The 19965-nt window shown below is 39.2% G+C and overlaps 1 long non-coding RNA gene across 1 annotated transcript in view; it reads right to left on the bottom strand.

Annotated features, from left to right (window-relative positions):
• LOC140001609 (uncharacterized) overlaps nucleotides 1-11839 on the bottom strand; it is a 42212-nt gene extending 30373 nt beyond the window's left edge. Inside the window, exon 1 of the long non-coding RNA XR_011807014.1 lies at nucleotides 11671-11839. This is a non-coding gene — a long non-coding RNA (uncharacterized lncRNA). The remainder of the gene's footprint in view (nucleotides 1-11670) is intronic.
• Nucleotides 11840-19965: the final 8126 nt, after the last annotated feature.

Here is a 19965-nt window from a genome sequence, read left to right as displayed (position 1 = left end):
CACTTTATAAAAGACGTTGGAAAAAAGTTACATAAAGCAAGAGTTGCTTTGCCTGGATAATAAATGTGAACCATTTTAAGGTGTGTTCAAGGACAGTTCTACTCATTTCAGACTTCCTTTGGTGATTCAGGCTTTGCAGTATTTTCATCTGCAGTTGCTATGCAGGACACTGAAAGCTATTGAAAATTTCATGACATTTGTACTTGAATCACACAAGAGAGTAGCAGCACAAGTTTGATTACTTTAGTTTAAACTATAGTAATGCTACAGACTTTTTAAAAGTGTAATTCATTTCTGACTTACTTGTGGTGACTTGCAGAGTGGTTAATTACTGCTTGGAGGCAAAAATTGTGGCACAGAGGTCATTAAAGAAAGAAAGATTTAGGGAGTGCAAAAAAAGTCAGTTTTTTAGAACTGGTTAATTTGTCCAGAAGGGGATACATTTTTATAGCACGCATAAAGCAGAAATATTTATCTTGAAGCAAAACCACAGTATTTTCCTTTCTGTTTTTAGAACCAGCCATTTGGTTGTTCTGCAATATTGTTAGACAGATATTTCATTGTTACTAGTTTTTATTACAATACTTTCCCTGCCATTGAATTTGGATTTTTTCAGGTAATTTGGTGTGATAAAATGACACTTCTCAGCTGTCCCTCAAATCCTGTTGATGATACATGTACCTGAAGAAAATATCCCAAAGAAAAAAAAAAAATCAATATATATATATATATTTAATTGCATTAACATCATATTCACTACAAACATCTTTAACTTTGATGCCATATTAATTCAGGACATTTCTACTCCTTGACATCATGCTCAAGCTTGACCACCTCCTGTTTCCCATAGATTTTATTGAATGTAGAAACACAAGCACCTTGCAAATCTGGTCCAACAAAGTGAGGCAGATCCTTTCGTGAACACTTCAGCTTAATCACAAACCAAGCAAACAAATGGGCTGAGAGAACTGATTGGAAACAGAATTTACTTTTGCCATCAGAAGCTGAGGCACTGCTTCAGGTGTCTGAAGGCTGGTAAAACACAGAAGCAGAGAAGAGGATTCTGTTACATGAGCTCAGCTAATGGAGACCAAGGAAAAAGCATTGTCTAAAATGCATGGGAACCCAAAGAGCTGATTTTTTAATGGGAAACATAAAGACCTGTGTTTCTGGGAGTAAAATAGAGGTGTTGAATTTTGAGAATTTAACATGAAAAATGTCTGTTCCTGGTTTAAATGCCCAGACTCATACCCAGAGAAAGAAACGTGTAGTGGATATATATCACTCCAGTTGAATTGTATGCAATTAACAGTCTATTTTTTTTAAATTTTTTTTTTTTTTCCTTCTCACACAAGGCACTTTTCTCCATCTTTTTCTGCTTAATCCAAAGTTTAAATCAAGATGGTTGTTAATGGCAGACTGCCCTACCCTCATCCCAGAGCACATATTTATTTGCCAGGACCCCACCAGACCCCCACACTCTTCAATGTGTCAGGCCATAGTCTCCCCCTAGTAAATTGAACCAAAAATGGAGCCATTGGAGATTTACCATAGGACCTGGCTTCTTGGTATCTCAGAGTAGTAAACTTTGATTAAACTGATGATTTTTCAGTTCAGATCTTTATAAAGAACTGGGTTCTACCAGTCTCTGAAATAGATTTTGCTTTAACTAAGTACTTAGCATTCCCTTGCAAACAGATACACATTTACAGATACACACTTTCTACATTACTAAGAGCTTCACTACTGCTAGCACAGGCTCCTCAGTCATAAGTCTGTTGTACTGGACAAGTTGTACATATCGTGATTTCTTATTCTGGTAAAAGGTCTTCTTTTTAGGTATTTTATATGTATCTTTTTATTTATATCTATATATATCAGGAATGGCCATACCAGGTCATATCAAATGTCCATTAGCTCATTATTCTCTGACTGTAGCTAAAAGCAGATGCTTAATATAAAATATAAAAAAGATAGCACAGAGTATTACTTTCCCATTATGTGCTCTCTGTTTCTGATGTTCTGTGACTCAGAGAAGTCAGTAAAGCTTAGGAAATGCAGACATACGCACACAGAGGACTTTCAGTTGTTAAATTTCTTTTACTCTGTATATTCCAGAGGTGGCTGACTTGCAAAGATAAAAAGAAAAGTAGCTCTCTGCTGCCTCTATGGAAGAAAGGGGAAAACCTAGACTGGTCATACTACTTTTATGCAAAATAAATATATCCCAGTGTACCTATGTTGTCTATTGCGATTTTTAAAAGGATATTAAGTGGTACATGGGAATGTACATGTATTTCTGAAAGGAGGACCAAAACTCTAAAAGAATGGTCACTCTGCTTCCCCCATAGCACCCTAATGTTGCACTCCCATGCACCCAAGCAGACATAGGCGAGAAAGAAATGTAGTTAGCATGTTCCAGAAGATTTTCACTGTTAAGTTTCCATTGCCTTGAAGTTCAAAAGATCAGTTTGAAAGACTGATTTCCATACAAATCATTATCTTTATCCCAAATTAGCTCTTAAGATTGCCCATGCTGGCAAAAGTATTAGAACCAGGTTTCTTTATAGATTACATTTAATTTCCTTGAACTAAATTCCATGTTCTGGCCTTGTTCATGCACTCAGATTACCTGATATTTTGATTCTGCCTCCAGCACTTCATTCAAACATGTAACTTTAATCAAATCATTTTTATCTTTTTTTGTGTCAACACCCCTTTTTGTCATCAAGAAAATTCATTATCAAATATAGTTCATACCAAATATAGTTCAGATTTCCAGGAGTACATGAGTTACTGTGTTACCCCCCCCACACACACACACATACAGTAACTTAATCCCCCTATCCCATCTATACAAGTACCTTTATTTTTTTTCCTTCTCTCCTATGCAGGTCTGAGGAAACCAACTTCTTTGTTAACACACGACACCAGGGAGGTCACATATGGAAGCAAGAGATTGCAGAGCACTAGTATAATGTATAATCTACGAGCACATGTGCAGCCTCAAGAACCCAGCACTCAGCTCAGCAGATGGCTTCACACCAGGGCTATCAGCCAGGAACTAAAGATTCATGTGTGACCAGAAACAAAAAGTTAAAAGACGTGGAACCAGGCTTTCTGCATTTAACTCAATGTATTTGGGTTAAGCTAAGTGCTTTAAACAGCTCTTTAGTCCAGATGTTGAGAACATTAATATATGTATTGATGTAGAATTTTGAACAACCCTAATAACAAATGAATGCTTCATTTCAGAACATTTGCTGGAATCCCTCAAGTTTTCCTTACCCTTTTCTTGCTTTGGCCCAGGAAGCACAGACTCCCACCTCATCCCTGAAGAAAATAGCCAGGTGCTACTGAACACTGGCATGACCTTTAATAGAGCAAGACCCAGTAGCATCACTCCCCCCCAAGAAACAAGAACCAGCGTATTTTGTTTCCTTGGCATGGAATTTACATCTATGCGCTAATGCTGATTTTTGTTTATCAACTGTGGAAAGAACAGAGACACTCGAAAGCAGAATGCACGTCTGTAAATCCTTTAGGGATTAAAGGGCCTAACACACGTGGTCTGGCAGGAGCTTTTAAACTCTGTTATTATTAAAATAATTCCATTGGCCCATGTATCCAGCTGCCCACTCTCATGATTTTATCAAGATCCTCCCTGTAGCTGACATGACAGTCTCTTCCGGCATCTGAAGATTACATGACAACTTCCACTTTCATTGAAAATGAAAAAAAGCTCCAAAGTTCACAAAGATCTCAAAACTGGGAACAAAACATAAGCAGCAAATAAAAAGACTACATATTTTAAATTGATTTTGAAGTCTGTCTCAACAGAGTCTGAAGGTCTCCCTTATAATTTCAGACTGGTGATTATTGCAAGCAGTTAAGGCTTAGCTGCAAGGCTGGCTCTGACCTCCACAAATTACTACAGATCTGGGATTTGGGATCTTGGCTCCTGGTCTGAATAATCTATAAGTTACTGAGGAAATAAAAGACATATAATATGGAAGAAAGTATTGCTTGGGAAGCAAGATGTCTAGCACCCAATGAGAGGCAGAGTCAGTCAGAAGGAATAATCTGGGTCTGATGAATGAGCAGCTGGCAGCACAAATGATATCAGTATCTTGGTTCCAGTATACCTGGCTGTGGTCCTCAACAGCCATAAAATGCTTTGGGATTCTCTAAGGTAAAGAGAGTCCCCTGAGCACCAGTTATCATTACTGTGCCATGCAGCTCTGTTTGCACAGCAGGATGCCCTGATGCCCACAGCAAGTGCTGCTTGAAGCAGCAATCATTCAAACCACCTGCCAATACAATGCCATAGATGAGCCAAATGCTAGGATTTAAAATGTTTCTATACCCTAAAATTAGTTTCTTTTAAATTTAAATTGGATACACTAGACTAGTTTTTGATGTCCGCAGTGATGGTTCAAAGGGCACCCCCAAAAAAAGGGAACCCTACAGACTACACTGGCACTTTGTGCAGTGACAATAAATCTCCCCACATCTTCATTTGCAATGTGAGAAAAAATATCAAACCCTTATGAAAGGTAACATTTCTACACTGATAAGAATCTCTTTTGTAAAAGAGAAAATATATTCACTCTTCCCAGACTTAAACCCTTAACTACTGTTCTGAAAGCGTTTATCTCAAAGCCCCTCTCCCCATTTCATTGAGTGGAAGATTTAATCAGACTGAGGTAGGAGGAGACCAAGGGGCAGGAAAGCTTTTTACAGAGGAGACAGGTAAAATTTCATCCTTTCCATTAGCCAGTTTGAAGTAGAGGGGAGTTGACTGGCTTTTACTCTTCCTTTGGTAATTTAAGCATCTGCATTGAAGTATCTGGGAGTTACCTCTTTTTTTTTCCTTCAGAAGTAGCTCTGACCCAAGGATGTTGCTTTAGGGAATTGGGAAGGATTTTTTTCCAGCTGGGCATGGACAGACCCTCAGCTGATCCCATCTTCCTCTTATTACTACAAAGGCACAGTTAATATAAGAGATTTCAAACTATAACACTCCAATTTAAGCAGTTTTCAGAACATTTCACTCACCACAGCTTGCTGTTGTTGTCTGAGGAGAAGCAATATCTAAAGCCCAGGAGTACATTGTGCCACCATAAGATTTGGAGGCTGAGAGGGGCCCTGCACATAGACCTGTCTCTGCTGCTACACTGCTGGGAGCTCATGGACCTTATATCCTGAAGCAACATGGAAAAGAGCTGATACATAACTTCATAAAATCACAGCTTATGACGTTTCCAATTGCCTATATGTATGAATCAATGGATTACTGCTCAATCCATTTATAATGTGTTACTGGAAACTGCACTTACATTTTTCCTGGTTTGGAAATGCAGCTATACACATATAGCTTACCACTCACCACTCCATCTCTATAGATTTCAAAGCATTTTACAAAGCAGAAACATTTATGGAAAAGAGAAAATGAACTTGGAGGAGTTGTGGACTCGAATGAGGGTGGAAAGGCCTTGCAGAGGGATCTGGATAGGTTGGAGAGCTGGGCGATCGCCAACCGCATGAAGTTCAATAAGAGCAAGTGCCGGGTCCTGCACCTGGGACGGGGAAACCCTGGCTGCACGTACAGACTGGGCGATGAGACGCTGGAGAGCAGCCTAGAAGAGAGGGATCTGGGGGTCGTGGTAGACAGCAAGTTGAATATGAGCCAGCAGTGTGCCCTGGCAGCCAGGAGGGCCAACCGTGTCCTGGGGTGCATCAAGCACGGCATCGCTAGCAGGTCGAGGGAGGTGATTGTCCCGCTCTACTCTGCGCTGGTGCGGCCTCACCTCGAGTACTGTGTGCAGTTCTGGGCACCACAGTATAAAAAGGACATGAAACTGTTGGAGAGTGTCCAGAGGAGGGCTACGAAGATGGTGAAAGGCCTGGAGGGGAAGACGTAAGAGGAACGGCTGAGGGCACTGGGCCTGTTCAGCCTGGAGAAGAGGAGGCTGAGGGGAGACCTCATCACAGTCTACAACTTCCTCGTAAGGGGGTGTCGAGAGGCAGGAGACCTTTTCTCCATTAACACCAGCGACAGGACCCGCGGGAACGGAGTTAAGCTGAGGCAGGGGAAGTTTAGGCTGGACATCAGGAAGGGGTTCTTCACAGAAAGAGTGGTTGCACACTGGAACAGGCTCCCCAGGGAAGTGGTCACTGCACCGAGCCTGACTGAATTTAAGAAGAGATTGGACTGTGCACTTAGTCACATGGTCTGAACTTGGGTAGACCTGTGCGGTGTCAAGAGTTGGACTTGATGATCCTTAAGGGTCCCTTCCAACTCAGGATATTCTATGATTCTATGATTCTATGATTCTATGATACAAGTTAGAGTTACCCACATGTACAGACAACCACAGGCAGAGCAACACAAAACCCTGACTCCTCATCCACTTCTGAGACACTTGAGTATCCTGTTTGTCCTTGGCCAGTTCAAGAACTAACACAGCTTCTATTAGTGAGTGACAGACTCATTGTTGATCAGTAAATGAATGTGATAAACTTATTTTGAATTAAAAAATAATCATTAGAAAATGGAAATTAAATGAATGAATTACATTGGTTTGGGATTATTCACTGAACTCATCAGCTAGGATTGCACCCATAGCTGAATTTGTATACAGTGGCACAACCAGTTTATTTGGGTGAGAATCCCATTTCCAGTGATTATAGAAGGAATAATCCATCTAGCCATCACACCTGGGGGACATGGAGGAGGTTTGTCTGCTAGGAAAAGGCTGATCACTTCCAGCCAAGGTACACACCTCACACCCCCTTCAAGAAGGCAGGATATGCTTTTACAATAACCTGTCAGAGAGGCTGTGCCAGTAAGGGGAAGCTTAAGTTTCCCGGATAGGCTCTACTGGTCTGTGTTCACTAGCTCTGCCTCTGTGCCAGATCCATCGCTTTTGCACACCTTAGAAAAAAAAGTTCATGTAAACATTTAACAGCAGAGTCCTGTCACTCCCCATCACAGTGCATAATCAGAGAGTGTAGCCAGGGCATCGCCTTGAATGCGATCATCTAAATATCTGGTGGGCATTTGTAAGCTGGCACTAGAGCCAAATTTATGAACTGTTCTTTCAACCACTGCCCCAGCTCCTTTACCCAGTCTTATAAAGGAACTGATTTCATTTCCAAAGACTGCCCTGCCAGGACTCAGCTTTTCAGCCTGCCTATCTCCCACTACGCATGTGTTGACAACTATTTTTTTCTCATCCATATATTCAAAACAGAAGCTAAGAATGCAAAGGTTATTCACTTCCAAAACCTGCTCTCCATGGACAGGTCTACGATGTCTCTGATGATGAATAGCACCATGCTGGCATGCAAATTTGCTAAATGTAACCAAGGAAACAGGGTCCTTACTAATACCACACTCTTCTCTGAGCATTTGCTGGAGGCAGAATAACATCTCTGGTATCTGTGTGCTGTCACTCACCTCTGGGAATGCAATGTAAAAATAATTACATATGTATAATGAGGAATTGGAAGGAAATGTGTTGTATGTAAATACCACCAGAAAGTCCTATTAATAAATGGACTGATTTGATCAGAAAAGCTGGTGGAACAGAATAGCAGTTTTGATTCCCAGTGAAAAAAAAACAGACTAGATATGCAGAAAATACAGCACTGCCCATGCCATCTAGGTACAAATTTTTGGAAGGGTTTGCCCTTCGGTACAGATGTAACGGTACAGATGTAACCGTAGTACACTTGAAAAGTTAGAGCAAGATTACACTATGCCTGTGTGGGCATCTGCACTACCTTAAAAAAAAAAAAAAAAAAAGAAAAAAAAAAAGAACCCTTGAGACAGCCCTATTAACCAAGGGCATGACTAGATGAATTGCACATCAGGTTAACTAGGAGAAGGCTTGAGGCTGCCCCGGTGTGCCAGACTTCCATGCTATCTGCACACAAGTTCTTGGTGAAAGCAGTTCTGGGACATGAACCAGGGAAAATGATTTCTGGAGGAACTTGGAAAGGGATGAAACTTAAGCCTGGCTTTGGGTCATGCTCTATGATTGGCCCTATGGATATGGTATATCTCTCATGGGTTGCTGTTCCTCATGTCTTCCACTATGCACACCCCAGCCCCTGGCCACGCTCAGCAGCCCTCTTCTGGCAAAGCCAGACCAACACAAAAGAAAGCACATTGACCTGTGAGAAGAGCAGGATTAATTACCCTGATGGGAAATTAGTGCCACAAATATGATGTCAGCGTGAGACAAGCTATCAAGTGTACCTGTGAGAGCAGTTGGAGTGTCACAAGGCAGAGGCAGGTGACCTCTTGGCAGGAGAGCTGTGAAGATATTGAGTGATGATCACATCAACACACAGCCCTGTGGTAGCACCAGGACAGCAGGGAGGGGACCACAGTGAAGTCAGCAAACAGAAGGGAGAGGAGGGGAGCTAAGGGAGTCTGTATGTTGCAGACTCATGCGATAGAATTAGGTCTTTCCAGGCTGAGCAATTTTTTTAATTACAAAAATTGATAAATTGCAAAAAAAAGTTTGGCAGTTCAGTACATTTTGTGAAGAACTGCCAAACCTGGACATCCACCCCAAACTTCGGGAAATTTATCTAAAACATTCAAGAATGCTAATGGTAGGAAATGACAAGAAAAAATGTCTTTGTATGGTTTCCAGTATTTCCTGACATCCTTTAGAGCAGCAGTACCCAAAAAATACCTGTGGTATTTTGGTAATTCCACGCTTGCTCCCACAGACTCCAAGAAATGCCAACATGTGCAAAAATGTAAAATTAAACACCATTTCTAACCTCAAAAAAAACTTCATATTTGATTCATTTATGCTTCAGGGAAGGGCTTGAGTTAATTGGTATTTTCTGTGAAATGTCTTGTGCATCTTTACTTTTGACTCCTCCATGACATTGTAGCAATCCCAACGCACTTTGTATCAGCTGAACTTCTGGCACTGGTATTTCACACTACTTAGAGAAACATATTGCATTTTCTCAATTCATTTTTTGAAAAGGATGTTATACAGAACAAAGCCTCCTTTCTTATGTAGGTGGTGACTTGCACTTTCTGGTGACTACCAGGTCCCTATCCACATCTTAAGCCTAGTAACTACAAAGACACAAAAGTCTATCAATAGATACCAAATCATTTTGAATGTAGAGGGTACTGAGTGAAATCCAGCAGTCCAAAAATTGGCTATATGTAAGTTCCATGTGTTTATTAAGAAGTTTGTGAAGTCAATTTGGGCTTCAAGTTCTTCATATTCTTTATAAAAAGACTCATAGGGAATCATGATGTCATCAAGTCAAAGCAAGATTGGGTGAAGGTTGGGTGAAGGTGGAAAATCAATTGAAAAACCTCTTCATGATTCCCTGCATTTTTCCTAGCATTGATGCCAGGGGAAAGTATAAGAAAGGTGGCATATTAGCTTCAGAAAACAGTAGCTGTTGGTGATCTAGGTTATATAGCAGAATAAGAAGCATAGCAGTGATTCATTTGAAATTATCAAAAAGTAAAGAATTCTAGATAAAAATATAAACCTCAATGACATTGTCGTCCCCCCTCCCCCCCCCCCAAAAAAAAAAAAAAATCAACTTTTCAGTATGTATTAAGATATTTGAATGAACAGGAAGTCAGAAGGTAAGGTAAGACTCAGTATATAAATATGCCCTTGTGTTAGTGGGTAAATTATTTTAATTGCATGTATACCATAGAAAGAAAGCTAGGAAGTCCCCTAAGGAATCAAATCCAAAAGGATGAATCCTATGGGATTAAGCAGATTACAATAGTGGCCATAAATGAAAGTTGTGTGATTCATTCACAAAAAAAAAAAAAAAAAAAAAAAAAAAAAAAAAAAAAAAACATGCAATAGGCACTTTTGGAATTATTAATAAATGATCAGTATACCCGTGTGTCAGTATGCTCTGGAAGACTGAGGCAGGACAAGATCCATCAAGAATCCTCTGAGTTAAAGGCAAAATATCTCAGTTACTTCCTTTATACGCAGATACTAAAAGAAAGGATTGCTTTCCTGCAGAAGCAAAAAAGTAATTCAGAATGGAAATGTAAGCTTTGGTGAAATAACATGTTTCAAACCCAATTTAGAACTGGTTCTGTCCCTACTGGTAAAGAAGCTACTAAGGAAGAAATTAAAGTGTGTAATTAATGTTACAACATTACATTAACACATAAATAATTTCTCTGGCAGGTCATACAATTCACATGCATATTTTATTAAACTGTAAGAAATAATTTTCTGTGTGACCCTGATCTTCCTGCATGCTTTGAAGTTTGAAAGCCAGCAGTATAGCCTATAAGTTTAAAGAAATTTAGAAAGAATTGTGAAGTTAAAAGGTACTTTTGATGTTTGTTCTTTCTCTTCTATCACAAGGGCATTCAATACAGAAGAAGTAGAAAACATTAATGCTTAAGAAATTTCCATGGCAATCATGCTCATTTAACTCTTTCTAATCACTTCATATAAAAGGCTGTAGAGAGTTATTCATTTAGCAGGGGCACAAAGATTGCACTAGGAATTTCCTATTTAATCACACACGAAGTCTTCTCTTACTGTCTCTCCACACATTGTGAAAAGTACCCTTTGCATGGAGAACAGGTACCTTCAGCTCCCAAATAACACAGCAGCTTTTCATGTCTTCTATGTCTGGATTTAGAGAATATCCCCTTGCCCAGAAGCATTACTAGACTCTGATCTTAGAAAATACTGTCAGATTGCCAGAAAGCACACACTCCTTTGTCCAAACAGCTTCCTCACCCAAGTCATCCAAATGACTACTTCCACCAATGCATGGTGTAATGGTGACATGCAGTGGCCAGGCTGATTTTAAATTTCTTTCTTTCAAAGTAACTTGAAAGTTATAGGATTCAGGCTGGATATGCTATGAATACCTTCCCTTTGTCTCACTCATTGTTACCGTTCTTTAAATTTTGCAGGATCTGAGTCCATTTTCTGGCACATAACTGAGGAAAAATGCAGTGTAATTAAGCAGTAGTGAACACAAGAACTGCTAAAGTTCATGGAAATTTCCCAAAGGACAGATACTCATTTTACAGTTGGTGGGTAAATCTGTATCCATTCACAACACTGGTGTCTTACTGGTAGCACCAGCTTACCATAGAGTAAATACCTTGGTTTCATGATTTCATCTTCTAGTGTGGAAATGCCAAAGTCTCATAGCTAATTTTAGACTTGTCACTTTGGTGGTTATTCTTGGAAGCATCCTAAGTTTTGCGCTGAGAAGGCAAACGCAGCTAATGAACATACATGTTGCAAGGAAGGAAATCAGACAATTGGTAAAAAAAAGAAACAAAAATGTTTTAGCAAAAGTTATAAGCCATGCTCTGCGTGGTCCCCTGAGCACAAGCGTTTCAAGCTGTCCCACCCACCTTGTACAGTTAAGTGCAATTGCTCTTTAACATTGCAAAATCAGAACTTACAGGGGTAGTGAGTTATTCCTCTCAACACTAAACTATCTAGTACTTACAGACAGAAAGAAACACACCCACAGGCACTGGAAATAATCATGTGAAATAACATGAGATTGTGAAATGCACATTTGAATCAATTGCTCATAATAATAATTTCATAAAAGAGATTTCTCAGAAGTATTGATTTAAATTCGTGCTGAAATGTTAAATAAAAATACCTGGCCACCAAAGATGAGGCTTTAAGTCTCCCAGTTGGTGCAACAGTCTCTGTTTGCCAGCTGTATTGTAATAACTGAAAAGTTAACATCTCTGACTTTATAATTATTTGAATTTTAATGAAGAAGATGAATTAAATCTTTCAGCTTAGCTGCTTACACTGTGAACCAGGCTGAGTTCCTGAAAGATAAGAAATAGATTGTGCTTATTCAACAGCTTTTCTGTGTGGAGAGAGAGGGAGGAAAAGAAGCCAGGTTTCTGTGGAATTTAAACTCATTATTAAAAAAAAAAAAAAAAAAAAAAAGATAGTGGTAATTACTGAATACGAGTTGTAGAATTAATTAGTGAGTTTGAGAACATCTCTAAAATGAGAACATGAGCCTTTTACCACATCCAGGAACAGCATGCTTTGTTAAAGGGTGGCCTGTCTGGATGTCCCAGCACATGTGTATATATATATTCATCAGCATATAATTCCCTTGTAATCACACTGGTCCAAAAATGCAGTTGAAAGAGCATGAAAAAAAAAACATAATTTCTGCCAGCTTTCATTCTTTTCTCTTCATTGCTGATGCTTTTATCACCCTCACTGGTATCTACATTTCACACAAAAAATATTGAACATCTTTTAAGTTTTCCATTTCCCTCAGAATGAAAGGAATGGTATGTTGATGCAATTTGCCAGTAACACTAGCAAAATAAATAGAGATAAGTAGATGGTGAAGTTGGCTCATTTCCAGGCTGTAATTTCATTGTCAGCATGGCAGATCGTCAAGCCAGAAGTATCAGATCATCTGCAAATAATAAAAGAGAAGTATACAAGTATTTCTGAGACATTTTTTTTTAAAGATCTGCAATCTGTAATTAAAACAGATACAGGTGTATCATATACATACATACATGCATACATACATGCAAAAACATACAAAAAGGCTCACTCTCTCCATTTACATGAATACTCCTCATCACTTAATTTTACAACCATAAGTAGGGGATTAGCAACAATTCAGGGATTTAACTTCATTTTTTATGCAAAAATTCCAATCAGAGCTTAAACAAGAAGTTATTGATGAACTAGATGCATTTGCAGATGTTTTATCTGATGTTTCTCTTCTTTTCCTGTATCATCATGTTAAACAACAGGAGCAATGCTTTAAACAATAGGAAATGTATGTCTGTACAATCATGTTTCTTCAGGCAAAGCACATTGCAATTTTTGGAGTGAGGATCAGTGGGGTTTTATGTTGCTTTTTTTCCTATCACGTATTTTTATTCCTGTGGAATTTTTAGTGTACTAAACACTGCTGCAAAATGCCCTAATTCCCTAGAATTATAAAATAGTCTTAGAAGAGTAAAAGAGCCTCTCTGTCACATACTTTTAAGTTTGGCTATTTTGATTTCCTGTGTAATTTCAATTTCGCTGTGAATCAGAACCATCTACGGTAAACAGAAAGCGGAACCAGAGTTTGCTGATATTATGGTCTGCCAGGAACAGGAGCTGTTATTGCAAGTCAGAAGAATTTTATACCTCTCTGATAGCTTGTATACCATCTGAATCTTATTAAACTGCTTCTGCCTGATCTGGAGCCTGGAGCCTGAGCCTTTATATGCAGGCAACCTTAATGCTAATAACAAAATAGCCTGTAATGAACCACAGCTTCAAAAAGAAATAATATCAAACTTGAATGGCTTCATGGAAAAGACTTTACTATCAGCACTGATTAACAGAATAAATAAAATGCCAGCAAACCAACTGTGGTCTGCTACCTTTGTTTGGTTCAGACTGTATTTTGTCTGCCTGACCTGCCTTTGAGCTTCTATATCCCAAAACATGTGCCACAGCCTGATGCCAAGAGTAACATCCTAGTTCAACTCACTGTGTGAGATAAAGTAGTAGGTCAGCATTAGGGGTACCTAGAAGCACTGACATTGCATGTAGAGTAAAATTATCAAAAAGGTGCAAATCAGTGTTTGGGAGCAAGCAGAGCTGCTGAGCAGTGAGTTACATGGCAGCACAACAAATACAGCATTGTTCCTTCCCCCACCATAGAAAATGCTCAGCCATTCCTTACTTAAAGCCACACTAAAACCATACTTTTCAACTAAATTTAATATCAGTGTAGGATTCTGATCTGGATCAAAAGATACAGAATCATATAAACAGCAGTACTGAAGACTCAGAAGATTTCCTAGCCCATGTCACTTTTTCAAAACCAGATCAAAAATACCTAGGCTATTTCAGATAGAACAGATGTCTTATATTGAACAGCCCTAATGCAAGAAAGAATTTATGTGTAAATCTAAAAGTAAATCAAACAGCATCTGACTAACATATCATTAAATAATCAACTTGATTTAAAATCTTGACATTTGCCTATCATGGTTTTGCCTCCTTTTGTTCACAAACCACTTGCTATTTACTCCCCGGAGGTTTCCGTAATTCATCCTCCAGTTGTACTTTAAGATGACAGGTAGCAATTTTTCAGAGTCATTATTAATGACGATAGCATAGAAGTTCTGATTTTTCAAGCTGATTAGAGCTTAAGGCATTGATAGCAATAAAATTAAGTCAGCTTGGATGAGATTTTACTGAGATCCAAAAAAAAAAATGGCTACAGGTTGCATTTGAGACTGTATCAAACTGTGTGTGTGTGTGTCACAGGCACACATATTTTGGTTACTGTTGGTGGCTGACACTAAGAAAGAATGTGATGGATTGCTATAGCTGCCATGTAACTGTGATATTCCCTACCCTCAAGTAATAGCCACCAGGGGCACCATCATGGGGCTGCTAGGTTCAGCCTTCCATGGTACCCTGAGCCACAAATACCAAGGGGACCTGACAGTTGCAGGAACCTGCCAAGGACTTCAGGCAGAGTCTGTGCAATCTCACATCCACATCTTCAGACAGCCTCTCTCTGCCCTACGTATAGAAAGAACAAGGGAAAAAAAAAAAAAAAAAAAAGAAAAAAAAAAAGACTATGCGTAAAAGCTAGCGGTGCTGAAATAATTTTGACCCATGAGCACTAGGCTCCCAGCATGTCAGTGTAATAAATGGCCGGCTACAATGTTCCTAGACTTTCAAATGGGAAAAAAAAAAATCATTTTGGTCTGACAATTTTCATGCCCTTGAGCATATTATTTTTTAATGATTGCAAGTGCTTGAAAATAAAGATTTTCAGTGTGTTCTCATCTGTAGTTTATACTGCAGCTATTATGATACCGCAACACAATAATAACACAGACTTGATTTTTAATCCTTTCTCAGTTCTGCCTTTGTGCGAAGTGCAGCTATAAATTATTTTGCAGCCCTGACATTTTACAGAGATTCAATATGTTCCTTCTGCACCTACTAGATAGAATCAGTGGGGTTTTATTGGGAATATTACTGCTGGAGATGGCCCTGCTGCATGCCCCCTTGCATCAGAAAAGCAGGTCTTGCATACCCCAGCATCAGCAGAGGGGTGAAGCCGCTGCTGGGGCACTGCACCTGTGGTCAGCAGCAGTCGGGGGTGCATGGGAGCCAGGGGGTGGCAGAGGTGGCAGGAGCAATGCTAGTTGCCCCCCCCCCCCAGGGGCTCCCTGCCTCGCTGGGCTGAGACATCAAGGGAGCAGGAGCAGGGGAAGACAAGATAGCAAAAATTGAAGGGAGAGGGAGGAGGAAGGGACCCATGGGGTAGGCTGGGTGGGGAGAAACAATAAAGTAACATTTGGGGGCACACAATAATTTTGGTAAATCTGGGCACCCTTTTAAGCCTTAATCCCTTCCTGATAAGAAACAGAAAAAGCACAGACATGCTAGTGACAGAGACTGGGGGAAAACAAAACCCTAACACAGGCAGCTCTCTGGTAGATAATAAACATCCTGTAGTCACAACTTAATTGGAAGCCCAACCAGCAACCCTGAAGTTAAAATTCAGCTAGTATGCTGCAGCTTTGGAGTCTTTGCTTTGCTTTCCAGACCAAAACCATATTTCTGTCAGTAAAGCAAACAGATTGGACTCAGATGCACGACAGGATTATATTATTGGGGAAGAAGGTACCACTTTTACATAGCTATTTGCAGCCACAGTTCATTTTCTCCATGCACTGCTGCAATTTGATTATCTAAACGTCTCAGGAGACAACATATAAGCCTTGGGATAATCAAAGTTTTAGATAAACAACATTTCATTTTCAATGTGAATTTTGAACTTAAAGAGATAGGAATAAACTGTGTGGCCCACAATATGGGTAACAGGGACTCACTGGATCTTGCCAAGCAGACTGACTCACATTTTAAAAGTGGCTTACAGAGAACTTCTGACTATTCCTTCCCAGACACTCACACACAATTACAAAAATCCTAAACCATCATCTTCTATCAGAGGCTGTCATGACTCTGCTTTTTTATCTTGCACTTCATTAAGGAAGTAAGGATTAAAACCCCTGTCTCCTGCAAGCAATAGAGTCCTGATTTACATGCTATTTGTTCTGTTTAATTTATTATTTTTTTTTCAAACGTGATCTTTTTAGAAATGTTGCTGCCTGTGCCAGCTTTACCTTCTAGCAAAGATGGAGCACCCTGGAGTGTTTACGTGAAGTGTGCCACGGCACTGCAAGCCAGCATTGGGCTGAGCGGAGCAGGCTGATAAAACTCTCTGCCATTTGTGGGTGTTTTTGGAATTAGGCGACCACCCACAGAATTGTGAGATGCTTTTGAACAAGAAAAAGCACCTCACCCTGCTACATACCTTTACATTTGGATTTCCTGTGTAATTACAGTTTAGTTGTGAATCAAAACCATCATCAGAAAACAGAAAGCAGACCTGGGGTTTCTGATCTGTTATGTTGTGCCAGGAACGAGAGTTCTTCTTGCATGTCTGAAGAGAACTGTATCCCTGCACATATGAATCTTGTTACATTGCTTGTGACCAACTGGAGAACCAAAGCTGATTTTCTTGCAAAACTTCCAAGATTAACAATAAGACAGTCTCTTCAGCACCAAGCGTAGTGACTCTGTTGTTGTACCTGGTGGTGTGGTCATCACCATCATCAAAAAATCTTATGTTTTGCATAACTGTACAGTTTCCGTGCAAATTCACCAAGAAGTGCTTAGCCCACAAGCATTATTATTTTTTTTTTTTTTTTGGTGTTAGCCAAAAGCACCCAATAACAATTTATTTCAACCATTTAGTATTTCAGGACATTACATGTGAGAAACCCTCCTCTCATCCTGGAGTTTCACTATTTATTAAACCAGGAGAGGAACAGAGCTTGTCCTAGCTTGCCTCCCTGTTTTCCACCTTTGCCAGGGGGCAACATACCTTCCTACTCCTACTTCTCCACAAATGAGGTAAAGATGTCACTTAGACCCTACAGCTCAGATCTAACTTATTCCCATAGCACTGTCCCCTTGGGAAGCCAGGTATTTGCTTCCTGTCATTTTTGTGGATGCAGTAAGGCAATCTTCTGGTGCTGCTCACCCCAAGAACATGTATGAGAAAGTTGTAAAAAATATTTAAATATTACTTCCTTCTTCTGCAATGCCAGGTGTTTTTTTGTTTGCTTGTTTGTTTGTTTGTTTTTCTTTCTTTCCGATTCCTCTTTTCTTCCAGAAGCACAAATTGGTTAAACCCCAGCTTCCCACAATGCTTCCCAGTGCCAGGAGACTAATGCCAATTCACTGATTCCTACTAAATAACTTCCTCCTGACAGTGTGCCAGATATGTTTCCCTCTAAAAACCTCCAGCTGCCCAGATGTACAGTTTCACATGGGGAGGTCTCAATGGGCTCAGAAGGAAGAGATAAAGATGAAAGGTTCCCTACTCTGCAGATATCTAGCCCCTTCCTTTATGAAAAGGTGTGTCTGCAGGGAATCCGCAGACCTTCCATCCAAAACATGCTATTACCTTTCTTCCATTCCATTCTGGGCAAGTCACTCCATATCTCTATCTTAAGATGATAATTATCCTTTCTTGCCCCAACTTCACAGTAGTATTGCATTACAGCACCGACGCTGCAATACTGAAGCAACCTTTCTGTGAAGTTCCACCAGATTAAAACTATATATATATATATGTATTAAAAAATAACAATTACAACATATATACAAAATAACAACATATATTACAAAATAACAACAGGGATCCAACACTAAGTTTTGTACATAGTTCTTCTCTGGTGCTCTGAAACGTATCTAGGAATGATATGAAGTCCAGATTAATCAGAAATTCTCTTCTTACTGCTAGGTGGATGGATGTTGATGAACAATTAAAGTGAGTCTCTTTGCATAAAGCATGCCAAAAGATCATGTTGTAATACAGAGTTTATTTATCCTGTAATACAGGATAAATAATGTGGGTTTTTTGTTTGTTTGTTTGTTTGTTTTTTCCTGGGAACCATTTCTGAATTCATCTGACCACATTGAAGTACTATGAAAGAATAAAAGGAAAAAAAAAATCTGCATCTACCTGAGTAGGTTACAACACTTGAAAATCTACTACTAACATAACGTGTATTCTCACAGTAATATTTCTTGGAGTTGATTGGAAATTAATATCAAGAGTCTTGTACGAAAAATTACCAAAACCATTTGTCAACTTCACAGATATTATAACACACAAGGTGCAATTAACAACACTGAAGAATGCCACCATATATATGTTTCACTCACAAACATATATCTAAGCCTTTCTGCCATTGTATCAGAGATATCCCGTTTTCCTCATTTTGTTTGCAAAGACCTATCACAAATGCCTAGCACAGAAGCTGAGAACGTGACTCTAGATAAGATGCGTCAGTGTTTGAGGGGTCCCTCCAGCCTTTCAAAAGAGATGGCTCTATCTTAAAGCCTTCGCTGTATGGCCTTGGTGACATCTCTTGCTAGCTGGCCAACAGTCTGCTGAAAGTCAAGGTGTATGTGACATGACAGAAGCAAACCAACACAGCTGAGGTAATTATCACGAATTTTTTAGTATAAGATACAAAGCTGTACACAGTACATTTGATAAAGAATATACTCTTAGAAGCAACGACTTGTTTTTTGCTTTATCAGCAAATGTACTGTACACAACAGCAAAATGTGTATGTTTTCCCTGGTGCTGAAAACTGGTTTACCTCTAGCAGTAGGTGGACCTGTGATTATCAAGAAATAAACTCACTTTTTCTTTTGCATGAAGTAAAACTACATCCTCAAATACAAATTAAAATGGAAAATCTGGTTGCAAAAATTAAATACAAATGTGGATAAGAGCATAGCTTTGGCCCAAGGCTTGCTTTCAGACATAACACGCAATATTGAGATAGCAATAAATGTAAGAAATGAAACATCCTATATTAATTTTCACTACTAATACATTTATGCACCTGGAATCCTGACAACTGTGTTTTATTAAATTAACTTCCAGTTGTGTGATGGTGTTTTTTCCAAATCACAAGGTTTTAAAACATGTTTTTTCTCATCCAATATCTTTGTTGAATATGTGTATGCATTTCAAAAAAATGTATTACTTGAACAAATGTTTGTGATTGTAGATGTCCCACAAATCACAGACATCAGAATTGTTATGAAGCAAGTGACCCCTCCACTTTTTAATATTCTCTTAATCCTCATGCACAGTAACTCCAGATGGGTAGGAAATGTCATTTGTTTCAAACATTGCCTAGCAGTTCCTGTTAACTGACCGAACTATTGTCACTGTAAACTTTAGTCTTTTAAATTGGATCATAATGAGTCTTGTGAGAGACAGTAAGTGCATTTTAAATCATGCAAATTTTGTAAACGATGGATCGCCTCTGATAAACTGTTCTTTTAACCTGTTCTGAAAGTGAATTAACTTCCAAATGCTTCTATGCATCAAAGGTTTCCTCTTTTTATTTTTTATTTGATCTTTGTTTTCTAATTGGTTATTTGAAAAAAAAAAATGTAGGACATAAAGACATAAAAATGTATTCAAATAACGAGTCCAAACTGAATATACGGTAAGAGCTGACAATATGTGTTTAGCTCAGCCTGCTTGTCCATCCTCCCATTAAAGGACTACCACCCAGTTCTTGGTTTGTCCATTACACTACGACAGGGGGGAATCAGGGAATCACTGCTTATGTTTTCACAAATTCATGTTTTGCAGATGCTGGAGACATTTTTATCCAGTGTTTCTATAAGATCACCATCAGAAGGTTTTATTCCTCCTTGCTGAAATATTCTCAGCCATAAATTAGCGCACTTATTCAGGCACTGAGTCGAGGGCACAATGGTCTCTGTTATCAGTCTCTGTATGAAGCTTTCTGTCCTTTGTCTTGGCAATTGCATAAGA

The sequence above is a fragment of the Anas platyrhynchos genome, chromosome 2 (assembly GCF_047663525.1).
Source record: "Anas platyrhynchos isolate ZD024472 breed Pekin duck chromosome 2, IASCAAS_PekinDuck_T2T, whole genome shotgun sequence".
NCBI lineage: Eukaryota > Metazoa > Chordata > Aves > Anseriformes > Anatidae > Anas > Anas platyrhynchos.
This window is presented reverse-complemented; position numbering and strand designations above follow the sequence as displayed.